The sequence below is a fragment of the Sarcophilus harrisii genome, chromosome 1 (genome assembly GCF_902635505.1).
Source record: "Sarcophilus harrisii chromosome 1, mSarHar1.11, whole genome shotgun sequence".
Classification (NCBI taxonomy): domain Eukaryota; kingdom Metazoa; phylum Chordata; class Mammalia; order Dasyuromorphia; family Dasyuridae; genus Sarcophilus; species Sarcophilus harrisii.
This window is the reverse complement of record NC_045426.1, coordinates 629,800,782-629,820,123: the sequence shown is the minus strand read 5'-3', so window position 1 is coordinate 629,820,123 and position 19,342 is coordinate 629,800,782. Positions and strand designations below refer to the sequence as shown.

General features: G+C 31.2%; 1 long non-coding RNA gene across 3 annotated transcripts in view; it reads right to left on the bottom strand.

Moving 5' to 3' along the window:
- LOC116421369 overlaps positions 1-19,342 on the bottom strand; it is a 90,341-nt gene that overhangs the window by 69,396 nt on the left and 1,603 nt on the right. The window lies entirely within an intron of this gene.

The window sequence follows — 19,342 nt, the reverse complement described above, 5'->3', positions numbered from 1 at the left end:
ATAATCTTTAAAATCCTTCTACCTTGATCTGTCCATCATTCCAACATGAATCTAGGTGATTCGTTACCTGAAGTATACTTTATTTAGCTAATAAAGATACAATAGTTATAGGAAGGAAAGAGATTGTTCCTAGTCTATTATTCCTAACTTCAATCATATTGTCTCCCACTCATATCATTGCTCTGTAACCAATCTAAACTTCCCTCAATCATTCTCTGTCCTCCAGCCCTGCCTAGAATCTTAGGGTTGTTGAGGAAGCTGAGACCCTATTTATTGGTAAATACACAATTTACTAATAAATTTATTATACTTGAAACTTTGTGTCTTGGTTTACCTTATTTTGACCATGACATTCCTCAGGGATAAGTATAATGCTTTTGTATAACAGTCACAGTTCACTGGTATAAAATAGAAAGTATTATATAAATATATATATATATATATATATATATATATATTATATACATATTGAGTTACAAGACCAATTTTGAATACAACACTATTACTTATTGGCTATGACCTTGGAAAAGTCCTTACTTTTCCTCTGTGGACATTAATGAATTCAATTGTGAAATGAGCTAGAAAGTACCTTAGTGCTTCATAATCAAGAGGCTCTAGCTTACCCGGAGGCAGTAAAACTCACCCAAAACGTCATTGAAAAAATTGGAAATCATACTGGAAGAAAGTAATTATAGACCAAAATTTTACTCCATATATAAGTTCTAAACAGACACATGGCTTAGAAATAAAAGGTGACATTGTAAATAAATGAGAGGACCAATGTCTTTCATTTCTACAGACAGGGAAAATGCTCATGACCAAGAAAAAGATAGATAGGGTCATACAGCATAAAAGGCACAATTTTGAGTTTACAAAATTAAAAAAAAAAACTTTTTACAATAAAAAGCAAAAAAAAAAGACTAATGGTAGAAGAAAAGCAGGTATTTTTCTAAGAATCTCTGCAGATTTTTCTGATAAAATTCTCTTTTCCATGATTACAGAGGTAATTGATCCAAATATATGAAAATAAGCTTCATTCTCCAGTTCATAAAAGTCAAAGATAAGTATTCAGAAATTTTCAGAATCCAAGCTATCACTGTGAAAAAATAAAATGGTCCAAATAACTAAAAGCTATAGAAATAAAAATTAAAGCATCTCTTGGTTCTACTTCACACCATACTGGATTGGTTAAATTTACAATAAGACAGAAACAGAGACAGAAACAGAACAAGAAAAACAAGAACAGAAAGGAAGGAAGGAAGGAGGGAAGGAAGGAAGGAAGGAAGGAAGGAAGGAAGGAAGGAAGGAAGGAAGGAAGGAAAGAAGGAAGGAAGAAAGGAAGGAAGGAAGGAAGGAAAAAACTGACAAATATTGGAGGAATTGTAAGAAAAGAGGTACATTAATGTGTACTTATCCTCGTGAACTGGTCCACCTTTTCTGGAAAGTAATTTGGAACTCTGTATCAGAACTATTAAATTATGCATATCCTTTGACTCAAAATAGTGGTAGTAGATCTATACATTAAAAGGGCAAAATAAACAAAACAGTAACCAAACCAAAAACAAAAAAAAATGAGAGCATCTATATTTGCAAAAACCTTTATGGTAGCTTTTTGTGGTGGCAAATACAAATTAGAAACTGAGGAGGAGTCTATCAATTAAAGAATGACTGACAAATTGTGATATATGATAAAAGAGAAAGTAACCTAGGAAGACGTGTCAAATCATAAAAATGAAGTAGGCCCAATTTATACAATAACAAAAATATTATAAAGTAGAAACACTTTGAAATATTTAAGAATTTTGATCTATGCAATGAAAAAACATGATTCCAGAAGATTCACAATGAAACACCTTTTCATTTCCTAACAGAGAATTGATAGATTCAAGATAAAGAATAAGAAATGTTTATTATCAAGATTTTGTTTTCTTTTTTTTCTCCCAATGGAAAAATAGATACAAGCAGGAAAAAGTAATTTTTGTTCATTGACATTAAATAATAAATGCAAATAATAATAAAATAATTCTAATTAAAAGACAATTACAAAATATTTGTCACAAAATTGGAAAAATATCAATTACTTATGGATAAGATGAGCTAATACTATAAAAACGAAAATTCTGCCTAAATTGGCCTACGAGTTCAGTGTCATACTAATCAAATTGTCAAAAACTAGAACTAGGAAAATAGTAAATTCATCTGGAATAACAAAAGGACAAGAACATCAAGAGAATTAATGAAAAAAATACAAAGAAATGGTGACTTAGAGCAAAACCTAAATTGGGTTATAAAGCAAAAGTCATCAAAGACATTTGGTACTGGCTAAGAAATAAGAGTGGTGGATCAATGGAATAGGTTAAATACATGTGACAAAATAATCAAGGCCTAAAGTAATCTAGTATTTGATATATTCCCAAACCACAGCTTCTGGAATAACAACTCACTATTAAACAAAAATTTCTAGGAAAACTGGAAAATAATATGTCAGAAACTTGCATACACCTACTTCCTACACCTCATATCAAAATAAGGTCAAAATGGGCATATAATTTCAGCATAAAGAACGATATCATAAACAAATTAGGAGACCAAGGAATAATTTACCTATCAGATCTTTGGAGAAGAGAGGAATTTATGATCAGAGAAGAACTAGAGAATATAATGAAAGGCAAAATGGACAACTTTCATTATATTAAATTAAAAAGTTTTGCACAAACAAAGCCAAAAGAAACAAGACTAAAAAGGAAGTACAAAGCTGGGAGAAAAAATCTTTACAGCCAGTGTTTGTGATAAAGGTCTCATTTCTAAAATATATAATGAACTGTATCAAATTTATAAGACTACAAGCCATTCACCAATTGATAAATGGTCAAAAATATGAACAAACAATTTTTAGATGATGAAATTAAAGCTATCAATAGTTATATGAAAAAGTGCTCTAAGTCAAAATTGATTAAAAAATGCAAATTAAAACAATTCTGAGGTACCACCTCACACCTCTCAGATTAGCTAGATGGCAGGAAAAGAAAATGATAAATGTTGGTGGGGATGTGGAAAAACTGAAACTAATACATTATTAATGGAGTTGTGAAATGATCCAACCATTCTGGAGAACAATATGGAACTATGCCCAAAGGGCTATAAAACTGTGCCTTTGATCCAGAAGTATCATTACTGTGTCTGTATCCCAAGGAAATCATAAAGGAGGGAAAAGGATCCGCACGTGCAAAAATGTAGCAGCTGTTTTTGTGGTAGCAAAAAATTGAAAAATGGGTAGATGCCCATCAATTGTGGGATGGCTGAATAAGTTGTATAAGTTAACAAAATATTGTTTTATACAAAATGATGAACAAGCTTATTTTAGAAAGATTTTAGTATAGTATTGGAAGTACGATACAGGCATTTAGGGTTAAGATACCCATGCAAATTGTATTACATTTTACCAACTACAACCTAAAGTAAGTATCATCTTGGAGTCTTCTCTCTCTTTCTTCTCCTCCTCTCCTATAGAATAAGATGCCAAATCCTGTTGATTCTATCTTCATGATATTTGATATACATGTCTTTCTTTCCTCCCACACTCCCATGCTGCAGGACTGCATCACCTTGCACTTGTATTGCCATATCCTCCTGGTAGGTGTCTTCCCCCAAACCCTCATTTAATAAATTTCAGTGATTCCATATTACCTGTAAAATCAAATATAAAATCTTCCAGTCTTGCTAAATCTCATCCTTCTCCTCTTACCCTTTTATCCACTCTTACTGGAATATTTTCTTTGTTTTCTGGCTTCCTTTGAGACTCAGATAAAATTCTTTTTCAATCAGCTTCCCCAGTCTTGTATAATGTGAGAAGTCGTCCTGTTTATACTGTACATATTTTATTACTCCTAGTAGTTTGCATGTTATCTCTCCCAATAATCTGTGCATAATCACAGGGCAGGGATGTGATTTTTGCATTTCTTTTTACCCCAATACCTCAAACTCTTTGTGCCACATAGCAAGCACTTAAATAGCTATTGTTTGACTGTTCCTTGTACAATTCATAATCCTCAGGTGCATGTTTGCCCAAAATTCTTCCAGCATCAATCTTGCCCTGTCCCTGCTGACCTTGACTTACCCTGACTTTACTGACAGATGCTGCCTACATCTGCCATTCTTTCTGGTAAATTAGTTTCTTTTTTGTTATTCTTTGTGCATATTTTGATTTTTCCTTCCAATCACTTCAGCATAATTTTTGTTTTGTTTCATTAGTTTGTTTTGGTTTTTTGCCATTAGCAAATGTTAGAACAAATTAAAATAGTCCAGCCAGTCAGTTTGAATCTCGACTTTATAACATACCTACTAAGTAATTAATCAGTCTTTGCTTGAAGATTTTCAGTCTGCAAGTATTCACACCTTCCTGAGGCTTTCCCATTGACACTTTTGGTCAGTTCTGTCTGTAAGCTTTTCTTCAAATCGATCCTAAATTTGCCTTTTGGTAACTTTCACATACTGTTCTTATCCTGAAAGGCTAACTTGAACAAATCTACTATTGCTTACACATCATAGCCCTTCAAATACTTTTAAACAACTACTAGGTCCTTTCTCCATCTCTTTTCTAGGCTGCCAATCTGAAGTTTTTTCAGAAAATCCTCTCATGGAATAATCTTCAAGCACACATCATCCTGGTTGCCTTCCTGTGCATTATTGATAAAGACTTTTCTAAAATTTTGGGCTAAAACTTTGAACACCATAAAAAAAAAGTTCTTTAAACATGACAGAACACTTATGGCAGAACAATTGTTTTATTTATGGATGTTGTATCTCAATTGCAATAGCCTAAGATCACATTGGCTTTTTCAAAGAAAACAATTTTCATGTTGTTCTTTTAATGCATTTTGTCCTAGAAGGCCATTAGAATCCCTGTTGTTCCCTGCCCCCCAGAAGAACAGCTGTATAATTCTATGTTCCCCATCTTAGAACCCCATTGTGCAACTTTCTATTTGTCCTTATTATGTTTCATCTCCTTAGATTCACTCTAGTATTCTATTCTGTCAGGATATTTTTGAACCATGAAAATATTTTAGCTAAAATCCTTTTACCTTTGTATCATCTGTAAATTTGATAAGCATCCTCCCTAAGGTGTTATTCGAGTCACTGAACAATAAGGTTGAAGAAGGAATCTATTAGCAACTGCCTTTCAAGCTGACATTGAACAATATGAAGAGAAAATTGGATCAGGAAGAAATCTGTCTATATTTTGAACCAGGCTCTTTAACCAATCCTCATAATACTTAAAGATGCTCAATGCTCTGAATGATTTCAATGTGAGTTACATTAATATCCTTGTAGATTTCTTCCCTAAAATCTTAACAAGTTACATAATTATCATTAAACCTATAAGTTGGCAAAGTAAATAGACTGGTGAATGTAGAGTTAGGAAGTCTTGTGTTTAGATACTACCTAATGATTAAGAGTTGTTTTAGCTTAGACAAATCTCTAAACCTTAGTTTTCTCTTCCATGGATGTGATAATAGTGTTTACCTTAAATGGTTATGAGAATCAAATGAGATGGTTTGTGTGTATATACATATATATATATATATATATATATATATATATATTTATAGTATTTCAGAAGCATTTTAAGTGCTACACAAATGTTATCAGAGGTTATTAGGCTCATGTAAGATAATATATTAAGTATTTTTAAAATCTTAGAATATTATATGTGTTAAATATTATTGTTAGCATTATTATTAATATTAAAACTAAAAACTGGCATATAGCCAGATTTGGGTTCAGATGGTCTTAATTTTCAGTACTGCCTCTGATATTTACTAGATGGTGCTGAGAAAATCACAACTTCTCTAAGTTTATCATTCTGCAAAATAAGCCACAAAGTAAGGCCTACTTCACAAGTTTACAAATTAATTGACATAATATGGTATAGTTTGTCAACCTTATAATATTATGGAAATGATAGTTTTTTTGTTATTGTTACATATGGGCATTTTGTCTAAAACCATACAAATTAATCTAATTAATTTACAATTTCTAGACTTTCTTTTTTTTCCCTTTGTGATAAATAAAGCATTTGCCCTTTTATAGTCCTCTGGTACCTCTTCCATTTTTCAAGGTATTTCAAAAGTATTTCAAATATCACCTTTTATTTTCATATATGCATTTTTCAATTCTGAAAATCTGTGCATCTCTAAAATGAATAGTGTCTCACATTCTGGTTAGTCACTAAAGTTGTAGATGAGTTGAACCAGGTCAGCTGAACTCATAGAGGGTGTATAATTTCTTTCTTATTAGCTCCCAACTTATCGGGGAGGCATTAACTCCTTTTTAGACATTTTTGTTGTTATTTTCAGCCTAAGGATCATCTCTTCATTCTGTTGGGGATAGATAATAAGTGCTGGTGTGTGTGTGTGTGTGTGTGTGTGTGTGTGTGTGTGTGTGAAGTTTGAGTATATGTGTGAGAGGCTATGGCTCTTTCAACATGAGAATTAAAGAAAGATAAAGAGAAAAAATACAATTGTGATGAACTTTTCTTTTTTCTGCCTTTACTTAGGTTGGTATGTTTTTTAGGTGTTCCCTCAATCAATCAATAAAACTTATTATATAATCTAAATATATGAATAGATATAGATATAAATGTATTTATCTATATATATACAAATACATCCATATGTATACACATACACATATCTACAAACATACATACACACACATAGATAGATAGATACCCATACATGCATATATGCAAGGTCATATTATGCTTATTGCTATTTGTCACATTCTTTCTCTGGAGGTAGATAGTATCTTCTTTCACAGGTCCAAGTTTTTTTATGCTTTTCTAAATCAACCACCTCATCATTTTTTATATCACAGTGATATTCTGTCATAATTATATACCACAATTTGGTTAGTGAATTTTCAATTGAAAGACATCAATTATTTTTGTAAATTTGATAGATGTAAGATGATAAGTTGATTTAAATTCGATTGGGATAGTCCTTGGAGTACCTTGAAAGGTAATAGGCTTCCACTCATAGATTTTCTGAACAAAATCTCATCTGAATCATTATGAGTTGGATAGGTTTTAGAATGAATTCTGGTTCAGACATTATTTAGAGTACATGGGCACATCTTTCAATAGCTCCAAAATATTCAATGACTTTTCTTCTTTCTGTCCTCTTTTTGAAATTAGTTTTATCATCCACTATATTGGTGAAGATTAAGATTTTTGTCCACCTTCTCATCCACTCTACTTCTTCATTTCTTCCTTAAAATGTTCCCCCCCCCCTTATTTTAAATAGTTAATTTTCCTTGGTAAATTGGAGAGTACAGAAGATTCATTTTACCTAACATGTTTTGTTTGTTTTCCCCTATTTAAGAAGGAGAATAACTTGCACTCTAATCATTGCAGTCATCATAGGCAAAAACAATAACAAAACCATCTGTACAGTTCACTGAAAAATTCTCCTTAACATTCATTTTTGTTGGAAAGCTAGATCTGCAGTCATTTGTTGTCTTTTTTTTAAAGTTTTTGTTTGTTTCTTGGCTAATCCAAAAGGCTAACTGCTGTGGCAAGCTGTCTATCTGTAATGCAAGATGCTAGGTGTAAATGCCATGAAGGTCTACCCTCATTTCACCTTATTAATGATTTCCAGATAGCTAGGCTTTTTGTCTTAACAAAGAGAGCAGAGGTGGGGAATGGGTCTATTTATTTAGTAATCAGAAATAATTAAATCACCACCACAATGCACAAGGATATAAGACAAATTTCATTTATTTAAAAATCTACACACCTATATTTTTCTATTGCTCTCCAGATCTCTTTCTCACTCATCCTTTGTGTGCTGACATGTCTGTCCCCATTAAGGATGAGAAGTTTGTGTGCTTGAAACCTAATTTATGTTGCAGATAGAAGCAAACAAGGTGCAAGTACACATGATGCAAAACAAAATCTAATTATCTAATTAAATCATTCCACCTCATTTCATCTTGTTGATTATGTTCCAGATATTTCCTTCTATTTCCCAGGATTCTAGCTTCTTGTTATTTTGATTAGATGATCTTTAATGGTCCTTTCTAGATCTAAGATGCTATATAGCATTGATGTCACTAATGACTGAAACATCAACCAGTATCAAAACAGCCAATTCAAACTATTTTTTAGTTATCCTAATGTTAACTCACAACTAAGCCAATAAGTTCCCAAAAAAAAAAAAAAAAAAAAAAAGACAGAGGAACTAGGAGTTATCTTTTTTCTCCATATTCACATGGATCTTTTAATTATGTCTGAGGTCCCACTTAATAGAAAATGACTCCATAAGACCTTCATTTCATCTTATTAAAAGACACAAATACCTAAGTGCAAATATCCTAGAGAATGTAAATATGTGTTTTAATTTTTCTGAGGTCAACATAAATTTATATTAAAGGCTTTATTTAGAGAAAGTTATGGTATCAAAAGATCTAAGAACCAGAATGGATTTTAAAGAGCATCTAAGTTATCTGCTTACTTTAGGAAAATTAGAGATATTATAGGGATTATGAATCTAGTAAGAGAAGAATATCAAGGAGTACCACCTTGATACTGGAGGTATAGGAGAGGCAGAGAAGAGGCATAAAATGACAATATTGGGGGTTCAACTCTACCTTCAGAATTTTACTAAAGTTTGCCTCTTGGTGAGACATATTTACTAAAACCAACTGACATTATTGTTACAATTTAAGATTTATTATCCTCATAACTATTCTATAAGATAGGCAATGTGACTATTATTATACCTATTGTATCAAAGACCAAATTAAAGCCTTGAAAGGGAATGTTATTTTCCTAAAGTCATATAGTACGATTATTATATTTTAGGACTCAAGATTCTAAACCAAGCTTCTTGACTCCAAATGTATGTTTTAATGAAAATAATCTTTTATATTTGTATAGTGCATTTTCAAAGTGGTTTAAAAACTTTTACATTTGAGAAAAACACTCACCACCGAAAATTGGGTAGTTGTCATAATTCAAAGGCTCCCCTTGTTATAAGTGGACATTCTCTGCAATGTTCTCAAATCAGGGTTGCTAAATATTAACCTACATTATGAGTATATTGCCAGTTAACACAATGAAAGGATGAACAATATTCAATTTAAAAATAATCAGATATTTATATAATATGATTTGCTCATTAGAGTTACCCTTGCAGTTGAGGTTGTGTATAGTTTCTTTCTCTAATCATCATCCCTTGTTTCCTAATTCCAATCTATGTCAGTCCTTGTTTCCAATGTCCTTGTTCATACCTCTCTCTGTCCATTTATTGTGCCCTCTAGAATTCCTCCTAAGAATCACAAGTAAAATTTGATTTTCATTCCCATTTTAGTTCATATCAGATAATCAGAGAATTTGTTTCTTTATTTTTGTTGTTATTCTTATTTTCCCCACTTAGAAATAAAAACTTTTTTTGTTATACATGTACATTCATTCTCTAAGTATACCATCATATCATCTCTAAAGAGTGATAATTTGGTTTCCTCATTACCTATTCAAATTCCTTTAATCTCTTTCTCAATTCTTATTGCTGAAGCTAGAATTTCTAATATAATATTAAATAATAATGGTGATAGTGGGCAACCTTGTTTCACTTCTGATCTTTCTGGGAATGGTTGCAATTTATCCGCATTACATAGGATGCTTACTGACAGTTTTAAATAGATGCTTCTGACTATTTTAAGGAAAAGTCCATTTATTCCTTTACTCTCAAGTGTTTTTATTAGGAATAGATATTGGATTTTATCAAATGTTTCTTCTGCATCTATTGAGGTGATTATATGTATTTTGTTAATTTGGTTATTGATATAGTCAATTATGCTAATAGTTTTCCTAATATTGAATTAGCCCTGTACTCCTGGTATAAATCCTATGGTCACGGTGTATTATCCTGGGGATTATTTTCTGTAATCTTTTTCCTAATATTTTACTTAAGATTTTAGCATCAATATTCATAAGGGAGATTAGTCTATAATTTTCTTTCTCTGTTTTCAACCTACCTGACTTAGGTATCAGTACCATGTCTGTGTCACAAAAGAAATTTGGTAGGATTCCTTCAATCCCTATTTTTTTCAAATAGTTTATATAGCATTGGAGTTAATTGCTCTTTAAATGTTTGGTAGAATTCACATGTAAATCCATCTGGTCCTAGGGATTTTTTCTTAGGGAGTTGATTAATAGCTTGTTCTATTTCTTTTTCTAAGATGCGACTCTTTAACCAATTTACTTCTTCCTCTTTTAATCTGGGCAAGCTATTTTTTTGAAGGTATTCTTCCATTTCATTTAGTTATCGAATTTATTGGCATAAAGTTGGGCAAAGTAACTCCTAATTATTGCTCTAATTTCCTTTTCATTAGTGGTGAGTTCTCCCTTTTTTTTTTTTTTAAGATTAACAATTCGATTTTCCTTTTTCCTTTTTGTAATCAGATTCACTAAGGATTTATCTATTTTGTTGCTTTTTTCATAGAACCAACTCTTCGTTAATTTAATTGAATTAGTCAATTCAATAGCTTTTTTTTACTTTCAGTTTTATTAATTTCTCCTTTTATTTTTAGAATTTTAAGTTTAGTGTGTGAGTGAGGGTTTTTAATTTGTTCCTTTTTTTTTTTTTTTTTTTTTGCATTTTTAGTTGTAAGCCCAATTCATTAACTTTCTCTTTCTCTATTTTATACAAGTAGGCCTCTAGAAATATAAAATTTCCCTTTATTACCACTTTGGCTGCATCCCACACATTTGGTATGGTGTCTCATTATTGTCATTTTCTTGGGTGAAGTTATTAATTATATCTATGATTTGCTGTTTTGCCCAATCATTCTTTAGTATGAGATTATTTAGTTTCCAATTTTTTTGGTCTATTTCCACCTGGCTTTTTATTGAATGTAATTTTCATTGCATTGTGATCTGAAAAGGATGCATTTACTTTTTCTGCCTTTCTGCATTTGAATTTGAGGTTTTTAATGTCCTAATATATGGTAAATTTTTGTATAGGTTCCATAAACTGCTGAAAAGAAAGTGTACTCCTTTCTTTCTCCATTTAGTTTTCTCCAAAGATCTTTCATACCTAATCTTTCTACTATTCTGTTTACCTCTTTGATTTCTTTCTTATTTATTTTGTGGTTTGATTTATCTAATTCTGAGAGTACAAGGTTAAGATCACCCACTATTATAGTTTTGCTGTCTATTTCTTCTATAGCTCTCTTAATTTCTCTTTTAAGAATTTAGATACTACACCACTTGGTGCATATATGTTTAACATTGATATTGCTTCATTATCTATGCTACCCTTTAGCAAGATATAGTGCCCTTCCTTATTTTTTTCAATTAGATCAGTTTTTGCTTTTGCTTGATCTAGGGATGGCTACCCCTGCTTTTTTGACTTCACCTGAAGCATAGTAGATTCTGCTCCAGCCTTTTACCTTTACTCTGTATGTATCGCCCTGCTTCAAGTGTGTTTCCTGTAAGCAACATATTGTAGGATTCTGGCTTTTAATCCAGTCCTCTATCTGCTTCTTCTTTATGGGGGAGTTTACCCCAATCACATTTATGGTTAAAATTACTAATTCTGTATTACTTGCCATCTTGTTAACCTCTGCTTATGCTTTTCTCCTTTCCTTCCCCCTTATCTCCTTCCCCAGTATTAAACTTGTGAGCACCACTTGTTTCTCACAGACCTTCCTTTTTAGGATCTCCCCCCATCTTAGAGTTGTTCCCCCTTTTTTACCCCTTTTCTTCACAATTTCTGTATTCCCTTCTGCTTACTCCTTCCCTTTTCACTTTTCCCCTCCTGCTTTTCAATGAGGTGGGAGGAGTTTCTCTGTAAATCAAGTATGTGTAATATTTTTCTCTTTAAGCCAATTCTGATGAGAGTAAGATGCACAGTATGTTCATCCCTCCCCCTTCTTTCTCTCAGATATAATAGGTTTCTTTTGCTTCTTTGTGAGATGTAGTACCCCCACTTTACCCTTTTTCTGGTACAATTTTCTTTCCACCTCTAGTTTCTAGAACAAATTATACATGTGTTCTTTATGTATATTTATAACAGAAATATAGTTCCCAAGATTTCTTTTTATGTTTCTCGAGTCCTAGATTTGGAGATCAAACTTTTTGTTTAATTCCGATTTTTTCATCAGAAATAGATGAAATTCAACTATTTCATTGAATGTCCATCTTCTTCCCTGGAATAAAATTCTCATTTTGGCTGGGTAAGTTATTCTTGGCTACATATCAAGTTCCTTAGTCTTTCAGAATATCAGATTCTAGGCCCATCAATCCTTTAATGTGGACACTGCTAAATCCTGAGTAATCCTTAACATGGCTCCTCTATATTTGAATTGTGTTTTTTCCTATCAGCTTGTAGCATATTTTCCTTGATCTGATAGTTCTGCAATTTAGCCACATTATTTCTTGGAGTTTTGATTTTAGGGTCTCTTTCAGTAAGTGATTGATGAATTCTTTCAATGTCTATTTTACCTTCTGTTTCTATAACAACTGGGCAGTTCTATTTGATAATTTCCTGGAAAATAGTGTTCAGGCTCCTTTCTTCATTGTATTTTTCAGGAAGCCCAATAATTCTCAGATTATCTCCTGTAGATCTATTTTCCCGGTCTGTTGTTTTCCCAAGAAGGTATTTGGCATTTTTTTCTATGTTTCATTTCTTTGGATTTGCTTGACTTGATTCTTGGTGTCTCCTTGAGTCATTTGATTCCATTTGTTCAATTCTGATTTTTAATGAATTATTTTCTTCACTTACTTTTTTATTTCTTTTTCTAATTGTCCAATTGAGTTTTTAAGTGAGTTGTTTTGTTTTATGGAATTTTTTTCCATTTTACCAATTGTGATGACTGCTTTTAGCACCCAGAGTATATTAGAATCAGCTGGAGTCAGAATAAGGGAAAATGCTTGACCTTTATTCTTTATGGACGTGAAGGGGAATAGCAATACAAAGTAAGAGCAATAGCGACACGAATCCAGCCAGAAGTGCCCCTGCCTCTTTGACTCCACCCACCAAATCTTCTACGCAATCTCCTGTACAACACATCAAACTTGTCCAGAGAATGGGCAGGGCCATTCTTTCTCCAAGCATATATTAATAGAGTATTGTCCAATTGCTAATTAGCCTCAAGTGCTAAGAGGGACCTCAGTGCAAAGAGAGCTTCAAGAACTTCAATCTATTACAATCAATTTTATTTTTAGAGAGCTATTTTCTTTTCCCAATTCACTAATTCTGCTTTCCTTGGAATTGTTTGCCTTTTATAATTCACTAGTTCTGTTTTTCAAGGATTTGATTTCTTTATCCATTCTATCTTTAAATGGGTAGGATGACTTATCCAGACCCTCTTGCCAAGCTATAGTCTCTACCCGCTGTGTTTATAGCTTCTCTGCTGATCTACTGGTTTGCTGCCAGGGCAAAGTAGTCACACTGCGGTAAAACTCTCCCCGCAGAAATGGCTGAGATCACACCCCACCACCCTCAGGTCTGCTCATTGTGAGCTGCTTGCCATGTTATCCCTGCCTTCCATGCTCTCTCTGCCTGCCTTCAGTGGGCACCTTATCTAATTGTTCCCACCCATGAGCAAAAATAGGCCTTTTCTGGTGAATTTTGAGGATATCTTCTGTTGGTAATGTATTTGTGGGTTTTTTCAGTCAAGCACTAATTCCGAGGCCTTGTCATGAAATAAAGTATTCTGAGAGCAAGAAGGAGCTTAGATAGATATGTGTGTCCTCTCTGCCATCTTTGCTACCCAGAGAATTCTAAGAAAACCTTAAATCAAAGAAAAAAATATTTTGTTGCTTGAAAATTTTAATTCTTATCAAGTGAAAATATAATCTTTCTTATTCTTTACCAAAGTATTTTCTTTTGTGTATGATTTAACAAAACATCATTTTTGAGATGAGAAGCAAGTTTATTTGAAAGAAATAGAAGTAGACTAAATTTGGAATGCAAATGTTTTACAATTAGTTGATACAGTAAAAGGAAATTTGTACAGGAATTATTCAAAGTGTTGGACAAGCACATGATTTGAAAATAAAGATAAGATAGAGAAGAGTGTAATGAAGGTAAGTGAAGAATTGAATCAGAGTGTAACCAGAAAGATGCAATTTTGTAGTTTGTAGGACTTTAATTTCCACTGAAGTCCACTGAGTCCACTGAAGAGTAAAAAGAGAGAAGGTTTAAGCAAATAAAGATAGGAGAATGGATGAAAAGGTAAGGAATGTTGAAGTTCATTTGAAATGATAGGGTAAATAGAATATTTGAAAGCAAACATTTTCTTATGAAAAGGGAGGTTTAAAGAATTTTTAAAAATTTCATTGAGATATAAGAAACTTTCTGTGTCTATAATTATGTGGACACTTGGGGGGATGCCTATTAGCAATTTAAAATGGAAAATATTACACCTAGTTATAACAATTTTCAAATAGAAACTATTTAAGTAAATATAATATAAATGTATCTATAACTATTGTATATGTATATATTTAAATATTTATATCTATATTTTACACATTCATATTTAAATATAATTGTAAAATAAATATCAGCTTGAAATTACTTGAGTAAAACATTAAAATTCCATGACTGAAAGATAAGTAGAAGATTAAATTCCAAACTTTATTTGGGGTATATACCATCATTATCTCATCATGTTTATAGTTTCCACTTTTTAAAGGAGCCTTACAGGACCCATAAGAGTTAGGTGAGAATGCAAATATGTCACTATAAATCTTTGGAAAAAAATTGAACTCTAGCTAACTATGGATCCTGACAACAGTGATGACTGCTAATGGCCTTTGGGAAAATTGGGATTTTGAATGATACTATTTGTAATGATAAAGAAAATTAGGTGACAGAGTGGATAGAAAACCAAGGCTGAAGTCAAAAAGACTGTTTTTCCTGATTTCAAATCTGGACTAGACACTTAGAAACAGTCCTACCATTGGCAAGTTACTTAACCCTCTTTGCCTCAGTTTCTTCATCTTGAAAATGAGCTGGAGAAGGAAATGGCAAACCACTCCAGCATCTTTGCCAAGAAAAATCTCAAAAATGGATTCACAACAGTCAGCCATGACTGAAATAACTGAATCACAACAAGAAAATTTCTAATTATAAATTCAGATTTACTCTGATTGAGTTTATCCTAAAACTAAATTATAATGTATTCTCATTTAAAGTAAGATGTGTTCTCTTACTAATATAATTTTGATGTTTAATTATCTATAGGTTAATCAGACATTAATGCAAAATACAATTGATATTTTTCATTAAAGCAATGTATTTAGATGCTTCATGAAAAGAATTTAAAATGTAATTGCTTCAAAATTACCCTATATTGGATTTTGAATATGATTAGTATAGAATGACAAATTGATAAATGTATGGCATGATTTTCTTTGTAAGATTATTTGTAAATGCAATAAAATGAATTGATGTTGCCTGGCAATAAGCTTTGTTTTATTTTTTTACAATCCACAATATGATTTATGTTATTGTTAGGCTTTTAATTTTTCTTGTATGGTGACTTATGGGAAATCATTCTATAAGAAATGCTAAGAATATGAAAAATGGTACCTTTAGAATGATGTAATTGTATATTTAGAAAAAATATCTTTCCTTCTAATCTAGATGCTATTATATTATAAGTATTTAGATAACATGCAGTTAGAAAATATGGACACAATGTTTTTTATGGAGCAGTTAAAAGATACGATCACAATGTTTTTAAACATTTTTTATTTGGTTTTATATTGATTACCGTACAAGTTTGTTTTGTAAAAGGGATTTTTACTGATGGGTTGTTTGGCTACTGCTTAAGAAGATCATATAATTATATGCCTGCAAGAGTATTTATTGATCATATACTTTTGAACTAACTTTATTCTCATTGTGTATGTATATATATATATGTATATGTTATTACATATGTACATGACTTTTCTTATGACTTAATATATAATACATTTTGATGTGCCTATCTGTCAACCTGGAAGCTGATAATTTGTGCAATTTTATTTGTTTCAAGTGAACTATCATGTATTTGTTTTGTGTGTAGTCAAAGAAAGTGATTTTTCTCAATTTCTAATAATTGATTTCTGTTTCAGGTTTGTTTTAAACTAGATAAGATTTATAAAGTAAGACTTTTTATATGTTTAAGGTTTATTATTATATAATAAAGGAAATAGTAATAATAATTAGTTTATGATTACTGAAACTTGCTAAATGAGGTAAAATATTTTAGGACTATATTTTGATATTTTTCATAATTTTTATTTCAGGTTTTATTGTTTGGATTCATTGTCATTCATCTACTATTCAAGGAAAGGGTCATGAATATTCAAGACAAATACAATATAAGAGCTGTTACAGATGGGTGTCTACACCTGGGAAGAGGAAAAGGAGAACTTTACAGAGGTGATAGTAAGATTCATTTGAATTAGTTTCTCCATTGTACTACTTCCTTTCTGATCAGGAGGATATTTTTCCACTAGGGTGATCCTGAACTTGGGTATTGTGCCTGCGAATAATGAGTAACTTTGCTATATGTTTGACTATTGTAAAATAAATTTTAACTATGACTTTTACCTCGAATCAAACACATAAGAAAGCTTTATCCTATTATACTTATGTAAGATCCTTGGTGCCCTTGAAGAGCCATTTCTTGGTATTGTTATAACCATATCACACATTCTTCCTTTCATAGTAAATTTCAATTAATTGTTCAAGTAAAATGTACTTTTAAAATGATGAATATTGTTGCAAAAGTAAAACTAATTTCCTATAAAAAGATACAAATATGAAAGATCTTAATGTTTTTCATTTTTCTATTATGAATTTATGGTCCCTATTTTTAAAAATTCCCTAATCTAAGCAACTAAGTAAATGAATTCATAGAATTACCATCCATCTTTTTGTTAATTATTATGCATTTATGTGGATCATCAGCTCTATACATTATAATTTTTTTTTAGATTATGTGATAATATCTACGTATCTCTATCTATATGTAACTACTCATCTACATACATAAATATATAAACAAACATGTATACACACATATGCACACAGATATACACATATTTACATATATACATCTTTTCAAAGAAGAGATATAACAATGTTATCTAACAGATGTAAAAGTTTTAATTTTAGATTTCGTTTAAAATTACATTTAAAAGAAATAATAATATTTACTTCGAAAAAACAAGATTAGACTATTTTCTCTCAGAACTGGAATATGATGTGTATATTTATATAATTTATATACAAACATACATATATTATATATGAATATCTTTCAAATATTTTAAGAACAATGACAAAATGACTACTAAATATCATACTCCTGGATAATATGGTTTTTGTTTTTAATTCTTTATGAACCTGAGCTAATTAAGAACAAGACTAAAAATGGTAGGACAAAATTTTGGACATCCTGCTGGTTTAAATGAATTTAAATAGATTAATTTGTTATGTGAAAATTATTTTTCTTTCTTTTTCCTGGAATATATAAACTTTATGTTTGGATAATGTTATCAAAATTAGATTAAGGATTTTACACATAAAATTGCATAATTGTAAATAGCATTTTAAATCTTTCCTCCCCTGCTATGAACTCTTCCTCTGATAATATTAAGAAACAGAAGAGCTTATTTTATAAATAAAGGTCTCAAGGATCCTTTATAAAATTCTTTCTTCATCTTGTAGATAGCATTACCAATATCAGGTACAGAAATCAGTCAAACATAAAAAGAGGAAGTGAAATTTAAAAACTGAAATTCTCTGAAATGTCAGGTTAATTATCAGTCCTAATTTGATGTTCTTTCAGCTTTGATGTTATAAAACAAGATTAGCTCATTAAGTTTTGACCTAGTTTTCACTACATGTACTATTTTGCTCCCAGATGGATTTATGAGCAAGTCCCTTCTTATCTTTCAAGTCTTCTAAACTCTTTACTCAACTTCTCTATGATATAGTGGCACTGACTATCTTTCTACTGCTAACTCACACAACCCTCTATCTCCATTGTCTAGCCTCATTTCTGGAACAATATTCTTCATTTCCCTGGTTTCCTTCTTTAAAAGTCTCAATTTCTGTGAGAAACGTTTCTCAGGTTTTCTTGATCTTTAGCTTACTCTTAAAGACTATCCTTTCTGCATTATTTTTCATGTCATTTTGTCTTTGTTGTCTCTTTCAGATTTTAAAGTCCTTAAGAGTGGGGAACACCTTTTACTTTTTTTTCTATTCCTAACATTTTGCATAGTGTCTAGCACATGTAGACATTTAAAAAATGTTAACCAACTAACTGCTTAATAAAATGCTTATAAGTTCACAAAAATAGTCACTCCAATTTATAGGATAGGTTATTGATCAGACTGAACTAAAAACATTATAACCCACCTATTCAACCTTTCTTTTATTTCTAAAAGCAACTCATAATTTATTTCTCATAATTATTTCTAAATATATTCAAATAGTTACTGAAGGAGAAGTTGTCAATTCAGGCAGATATCCAATCATTATCATAGTACTAAGAACTGATACCTATAAATCACCTAAGAAACTAAAGATGTCACTTGACATGTTAATTATTCATTTAATAACCATTTTCAGCACCTATTTAATGCAATAAGTGTCAAATTCTACGCAAAAGGCAAAGGTTAAATAAAACACCTTTTTCTAGGTTAAAAAGCTAATATTTGACACAAAATTGTCGTATCTTTTGTGCTATATCTCATTGGAAATCTGGATATGATTATCATGACTCAAAGAAATAGAATTTTAGTAAATGTCAGAAGAAAAGTGACATTTATTTTTTCATGGTCTGAATGTCTGACATTAAATCCTTTGAATGAATTTCCAAACTTTAAAGCATTTAAGAAACAGATTAATACTCATTCAGGGTTTTTGTTTAATATTTCATATATCAGGGTAACCTATAGATGTCATAGAGATGGCTAAGCAGACAAGTGTTATGAGTTACAATAGGCTACTAAGGAGCATCACATCGTCTTTCAAGGCCATATGCAAGAACTTTGTGCAGTGTATAATTTTAAGATCCATAAACTTTTAGGAAGAAGATATAATTGCATAACTCTTGGTCTAGGAATAATATTAATTGGCAGAATTATCAATAAGCACTAAAATAAAAAATATTTTATTTGGATTAAATTGTAGTGCTGCCTGGACTGTAAAGATTGATAACCTCCTTCTAAAATGAAAGTAGATGTTGGACAAGAACTTTTCAACTTTTTTTTTCTCTCACAGAGTATGTGAGATTGTGAACCTTGTGCTACTGTCTTTAATAAATC